A 7678-nucleotide genomic window follows, 5' to 3' on the forward strand; every position below is an offset into this window, starting at 1 on the left:
GGGCCGTAGCATCTCGCGCCACCCGCACGCAAGAAACCACGGGAAGCGAGTGGCCAAAGTTCGCTGCACTCTAGTCGCTCTGCGGCTTGGCAGTCAGCCCGCGCCCCCCGCCCCGGAACGTCTCAAAGCGGTAGCCGGACGGGCCTCCCCCCGCCTCGCCGGGCTGCGCTCCCGGCCCCGCGCAGACCCCCCTGCCCTCCCCCGGCCGGCGACGCGGCGCCCAGGCACCTACCTTCAGGCGGGGCGGCCGGGGTCCCAGCGCGCTGCTGCTCGGCGGCCGCGCGGGCACTTGCGGGGCCCGGCGCCGGCCAGGGGGCGCTCGTCACCCCGCCGTCCGAGCGCCCGAGCGGGCCCCGCCGGACGCCCGCCCAGGAGCCCGCGCCCCGCGCCGCGTCCCCTCCCACTGCGGCCGCGCTCCTCCCCGGCGCTGCTCGCCCGGCTGCCGCTTGACCCCGGGGAGGACCCGCCGCGCGCCCCCGCCGCCGGGAGGCGGAAGGTCGCCGGAAGGGGCGCCGAGCACCAGTCGCGGGCCGAGCGCGCGGGGATTCTGCGCCTCACTAAACTGAAAATCGAAAACGATCCTTCCAAAGGGGAGGATCAAGGGCATTCGGTAAAAAGAACTTCGTCGGTTTTGTCTTGTTTTTACGCTAGAAAGGGCTCATCAACATTGTTCTGAAGTTTTCTTTTAAAGTGACCTACGCGAGGAGGGTTGGGTGGATCATCTTTTCTAGGTTGAGCCCTACCTACGATTTTATTTTTTTTCCGTTTTTGCACACTGTGGGTCTTATGTATAATTTCCAAAGTTGCATTGCTTTAAATTTGACAGCCCTTGAAACTGCAACGTAATGTCCTCAGAGTGCATTTGTCATTTGAAGACTTGTACACCTTGTTGGTGATGCTAATGGTAATCATGATGAGGATAATTGGTTATCATGATGAGGATAATCGGGGTGGTTTTTCCTATACTCCATAGAGTTAATTTTTCATTCAGGTTAGAAAACTGTATGTCTGGTTACCGATATTATTACAGAGCTATTCTCTCAATGATGACACACATGATTAAAATGTACTTGGTTCAGTACATTTGCGACTATCATGTGCTAAGACCAGATAAGTCTGCGAAATAATTTCTTTTTTGAGAGAGAAAGATTTAAAAGGTATAAAAGAGCAAAACCTTGGCTTAGTAGGCTTTTCTGATCATGGATGTATAGAGTGTCCGCTGAAAAGGACCTCTTACTACAGCTAATTCCAAACTTTCAATCTACAGATGAAAAATGTAGACCCAGAGGGTTTTGGTGACTTGAGCAATTTACACTGCTACTTTGTGGCAAGCTGTGCTGGGAAACCAGATATGGTGACTCTTACCCCTAAGCTATATGAATTTAGCAAAACAAACGCATACACCTTTTAAGGATAAACATGTAATCCCTGAAAACTAGCCCCTCTCCTACACTTGTTAACATCTAACAGCACTGAATTGACCCTCAGGCACAATCAACCAGCACAAAGGCTGCCACCTCTTGGAAATTCTAGCCAGGAGGTATGAGGATGGACGGAACCTCAGATGTGCTGCTCACCATGGCATCATGAGAGCCTGGCACATAGTAGACACTTGCTGTATACTTGCTATCAAAATTTGGTGGCAAAAGGTAGGTATGGCTGGGAACAAGGTGGCAGAGCTGGGGCAGAATTAGCCCCACTGAGAAGTCCACCTTCTCTTTCCAGACTGCAAAAGAGAAACCTCCTAGTTCAAAATGCCTTCCTCTTGGTTCTTCTCCAGCCTTCCTTAAATGGAGCCTATTACATCAAGAAGAGATGGCCAACTGCCAATGCTGCAATGCCCAAAAGATAGTGAACCCACCGGTCCCCCTGCTGGGGTTTTCATTGACCATTCGAGAAACAGGTTACGGACCTATAGAAGTTCAAGGGGAATCCATATGTCCTTTTAATGTAGTCTATAGTCAGTGGCTTTAAAGAAGTTCCAAATAATGATGATCATGTCCTGAGAATGTGTATACCAAGCAATGTGATGAATAAAGTACCGGAACCAGGATTCAAGCTCAGGCCCATGTGAAGCAGCCCCCTGAAGCACCGTTGAATATTGTCTCCATTCTGCAGCCAATTCCTCTGTTTTCTGCTGGGCTTTCCTTTGGACAACTGGTCTCTGGGGCCCCATGCCACTCTACTATTCTGTAACCACGTAGTCTTACAATTGGAACCCCATTAATCTAAAGACTGAATCTTTTATGTCTAGGAAGAGGTTTTTGCTTTTTGTGGGTGTTTGTTTATTTGTCTTGAATCCCACCTAAAAGAAAAAAATCCAGATCTGTTCTTGTTACATGCTAGGTGTCAGGGATAGTGGTAGATCTTTTTGATCCCAGCGTCTTGTGTGGCTAGCCTCCTCCTTCCCCAGGCTACAAGGTATTTCTGTTTTATATCAGACATTATCTCATTGTTTTATAAACACAGCTGCTGCTCAGAAGTTCTCCACACCTTTGTTTCCTGGAAGAGGAAATGGCCTTTCCTGGAGGGGGACTACATGTGGGTGGGGAGGTTCCACTCATTACCTGAAACACACTCAAACTTTCGGTTGTGTACTTCTTTTCCCCCTCAGATTCTGCCCTAAAGTTTCCTGGAATGATGCTGAATGCACACTGTGGTACAGCAGCTTCAGTCCCCCTTAACCGGAACAGGCATGATTCCTGCTTTGGATCCAGAGCTAAGAAATAAACGACTTCAAGAATCTTATCTCTGGAGAGATCACAGTCCATCTTCCTTCAACTGGGAATTTGCAAAAGGGAGCCTGAGACATCACCTTGCTTTTATTTTGGACCTAGTTGGCGATTATCCTCTGTCTCCAGAAGAGACCACATCTTGCATCTGTGAGGTTCACCTTCCATAAAGGATTTAGGAAAGAAATTAAAGAGACGATGTTCTTATTATGAGCCTCAAATCGGAGGAAGATGGTATTTGGGGAGAAGTAGGACATGACAAACAGACAGTTTGAACAAAGGATTATTTAACAAGGACACTTCTGTCTCTGCAGTAAGTCACCACTCAGAGGGAAACCAATTTGGACAATTTCATGAGAAGTTGGCTACCCAGCTGTCAGTCTCCCAAAGGCCTCGCAGAGATTGTTTTTAGTCAGTCTGGATCCTCAGAAGAATTGGTATGGAATTAGAAGACAATGATCTGCCCTAACCAAAGACCTGAGAAACATGTGGAGTCTAGTGTAAATTTATTCACAAAATGTCAAAATTATTCTAGGAGCTATAGATGAAAGTGACAGAGGCGCAGAAGAAAAACAGGTATTTTAAATTCACAGCTTGGACAAGGGAAAGGGAGATGTTTTTTTTCCTATTCAATCTAATTTTATGCATTCAAATGGGAAAAAGGATAATTAGAAGTTAGAAATTTTTGTTGCAAGAAGAGAGCTCTAAACACTGAAGCCAAAACCGGCCCTCCCCTTAGGGAGTAAATAAACCTTGATTTCTATTGGTAATGAGTGATACCATCTCTTCCAAACCATGAGGGGAAATGGTGAATCCTGATTCTATCCTGAGGTAAAAAAGTAACAGTATTCATAATGTGATGTTTTTGAAAGTTCCATTGTTGTTATGTATGCTTAGTAATGTTAAGCTAGTTTTAAAATCTCAGACAAGGTATGGGAGGTAGGTATTATATCTTCATTTTAGAAAAGGTGATGAGTAACCTCATAGTGGCTAATATTTATTGTGCATTTATGTCATGTGCCAGGGCATGATGTGGAACACTTTATTTTATTTGATTGTTACAATGAATCCCATGAGACGGGGAATATCCTCTTCATTTTACAGATGTGACAGCTGAGCCTTAGAGATCAAACAGATGACTTGCCAGTCTCACTGAGCCAGTAAGTAATGGGGTATGGCTTGACTCCTAGTCAGTTGAGCCCCAAATTCATGACTTTTGCCATTATATACACAGAAACAAGACAAGATCTGAAATTATAGCCTGGCTCTTGAAACAGTAAAGGAATTGTGTATGGTTACAGATGTCCTAATTAACATGGTATTCTGAAAAGAGTTAACAGATGTATATATGGCCAATGTATAAATTACAATGTATCAAAATGCTCTCTTAACAAGGCAGCCATAGAAAATAAAGCAGAATTCAATCTTTAATGATGTAGAACATTTAGAGGTCATTTTTTTTCTTGAACATCAACTATTATTACATTACAGAAGAATGAAATTGAGCATGATAGTGTCTCCTCTCCACCCCCATCCCATTTTTTTAAAAGATAGAGGAGTTATAAAAACACTGTATTGCTGTCTTCTCTTAGTTGTGGCTTCTGAAATCCTATAGCACTGATTTTTTTTTTAAGTCATCACTGACAACAAAGAGACTCTAATTGTAACATAGGTATCTGAATCAGATAGCAAATTGTAACATTTTCAATGTTGTTATAGCAGAGATACAAGTTAACACAATAAACTTCTGGTGTGTTTGTGAGGTCTAAGGGTAGAAATCAGGGAGAAAGGAAAGGTCCAGTATTTCTAAGGACCCCCAGATACAGTTCTGGATTTGGTGAGTCCAAGGATATCAGCATAATGAGTATGGCCCAAATGCATATAAAATTCTGTCTGAAACTAAAGAGGTATTGATTAGATAGAGTCATCTATAGAGACCCCTTTCTGTAATTCTCTTCCACTGAAAAGCAAAAGCAACCTGAAAGTCCAAAAGACTGAACATTTGATGAGAAATTCTCCCCAGGGAGGACTAATAAATCTGAGGACTAATCTGTAAATCCCAGGGGAAGAAATCAAGATGAAACCTGTCATATTTATGAATTTGATTATTACAATTCTACAATTTGACATAATGCAGTTGCCTAGGATTTTAAAATCTATTAGTGAAGGCACATTACTTTAGAGTAAACCACTTTATTCTCTCAATCCCCTTTTTTAAAAAAAAGCAAACACCACATCTACCCCTCACTACTCTCTTCTTCATCCATACCCTCAAACACACCATTTATGGTTTTATTTTGACCACACACACACACACACACACGGAATTTATGTTGGACTACGTGGGATAGTCTGTCAGGTTTCTTCCAGCTTTAAAATTCTGAAAATAAATGCCAATTAAAAGCAAGTTCTGATTGTCAGTGATGGGGAATGTAATATAATTTGCTTCTAGTACTCATTGCTATTTAAATATATTCACTGGAGGGGTGCCTGGGTGGCTCAGTAGGTTGGGCGTCTGCCTTCAGCTCAGGTCATGATCCCAAGGTCCTGAGATCGAGTCCCACATTGGGCTCCTTGCTCGGTGGGGAGCCTGCTTCCCCTTCTCCCTCTGCCCCTACCCCCTGCTTGTGCTCTCTCTTACACTCTCTCTCAAATAAATATATAAAAAATCTTAAAAAAATAAAAAATAAATATATTCACTGGAATAAAAAAATCAAATACTGTCAAGGAGTCATACACTGATAGCACAGGAAACACAGAAAATCTTTACCTTCTTCTTTGTGTACAGCTTTCCTCCCTACACCAGAGTCTCAACCATTCACTTTAAAGTACAAATTTTGTGGAACAAAAATATAAGTAATTTTTTTTCTCACTAGTCAGAACAGTGGCCTAATGAGGCTAAATTGACCATATTTCGCTGTTGTGTGAGTCAGTTAGATGTGTTCTGTTGCATTGTCACACTTCATCCCACAACCCAACTATCTTATCCATGAAAGGTTTTGTTTTTAACCCCAAATGGCAACCTTCGAGACTGATAATTTTTTTAAACTTATATTGGCTCATAAGTTGTAAGTAGATCCAAGCTGACATTTTCTTCTTCTTTTTCTTTTTTTCTGCTTGTTACTCGACAGAGTCAGCAAAAAAAGAAGTAAAGCACTGCATTTGGGATTCAACTTATCTTTTGGAGAGTAGATGGTTTGTCTCAGTTTTGCACATTAAACACACACACTCACATACACACTCAGTTGCCCAGTACTTGGATAAATGTATTCTGATGATTAAAGAAAAACCTGTGATCTCTAAGTAATCATATCAATAGCTTTTATTTTATTTGTAGATTTATACAACATTTAAAATGATGAAAAACTAATGTTTTCACACCTCCTATTTGAACTTGATGGAGATATGCTCAAGAACCAAAGCTAATGTATAGAATCACTATGTTGTGCACCCCAAATTGATGTGGCATTCATTGTATGTCGACTATATTCCAATAATAAATTTAAAAAAAAAACAAAGACACATAGTATCTCAGATTAGAAGATATGCTTATTTTTCTAAATAGACCACAAGTATCATACATTATTTCAAAAATTCTGTCCTCTCTTTGTTTTAAAATTAGTAAAAGGGGAGATATTCATATTACATCCTGCAGATTTCATAGGGAGAATTGAGTAGACAAGACCTCTAAAGTACTTTGATCCCTAGAAAACCTTAAGAAGAGAATGCTGTACTTTGAATAATCAACTACCATTTGTAGAGCATTTGTACCATGGTATTTTACATAAACATCTTGTTAAACCATGATAACAATCCCATAATATGGGTGTTGTTATTCACACTTTACAGATGAGAACACTGAAGTTCAGAGAGGATAAGTAACTTACCCAGTATCACACAGCAAGAGTGTCAGAGCCAGAATCAGAACCCAGGTGGGCTCATTTGGACCCACTAAACTGTGTCTGGAGAATTCTGGCCATCATCTACAAAGGCTAAAAATGGGAGTCATATTCCACAAGCAGATTTTGAAAAATACCATTTATTATTTTTCCTATGATAAAAGTTACACAGTTACTTGTATGCACACACACATACACACACACATCTAGAAATTAGAGAAAGGTAAACACAGAAACAAGATTGCTCAAAATTCCCCAGTCCAAGGCAACGAACATTGTGTTTTTCCTTACCATCTTTTAACTATATGTAATTTGGGGAATTATTTTATTTTAAAAATAAATTTTACTTGTTGCCTGATTGTAAAGTAATGAATATTCATCATAGAAAATTTGAAAAATATAAACATGTGTATAAAAGAAACTTTAATTCCCTCAAAAGCTCAAAACATAAAGATAACTATTACTTCTTTGGTCTTCTATTCTCATCATGGCTGAGAGCAGAAGTCTTGAGACACAAGCTAAAACTACCTACATCATATGTGTCATTTACAGTCCATGAAATCTTTTTAATTGTTTGATTTTTACTTGATTCATTGATGTTTTATTTGTCAAGGAATTACAAATACGATTTTTAGGCAGATGATTGCAATGCTTTGGTTGCTCCAAATAAGACTAGCTACTTTGCTTTTTACTAAATAACAAATTATTCTCCCCTACACAAAATACCTTCACGAATGAACAATGCCACTCTTTAAACCAGCCCTCATAACTTTACAGAATGGCTTATTTTTTTTCTTCAAATGTAACTTGCTTTAAGCAGTGTCCTCTTCACAGTGAAAGAAAACAACCAGCTCCCTGTTTACTAGTTGGATCATGCACTTTTAGCTAGAGGAAAAAGCTTTTGGTCGGGCAAAAGCAACTGAATCTGACTGCCAGATTAAGTAAATAAGTTTAGGTGTTACATAAATCTGGGAGGGCTGCAGAAATGTGGATTAATTTTAATCACACTAAGAAAGTTTGTCTCCAGGCAAAAGACAAGAAAGCTGT

At 40.9% G+C, this 7678-nt stretch overlaps 1 long non-coding RNA gene across 1 annotated transcript; it reads left to right on the plus strand.

The window, feature by feature from the left end:
• Positions 1 to 307: 307 nt before the first annotated feature.
• On the plus strand, positions 308 to 6042 carry LOC115941398 (uncharacterized). The gene is made up of 2 exons (XR_004076152.2): positions 308 to 610; positions 2615 to 6042. It is a non-coding gene; the product is annotated as an uncharacterized LOC115941398 (long non-coding RNA).
• The last annotated feature ends 1636 nt before the right edge of the window (positions 6043 to 7678 follow it).

The sequence above is a fragment of the Leptonychotes weddellii genome, chromosome 5 (genome assembly GCF_054177405.1).
Source record: "Leptonychotes weddellii isolate Sample4059 chromosome 5, ASM5417740v2, whole genome shotgun sequence".
Taxonomy (NCBI): domain Eukaryota; kingdom Metazoa; phylum Chordata; class Mammalia; order Carnivora; family Phocidae; genus Leptonychotes; species Leptonychotes weddellii.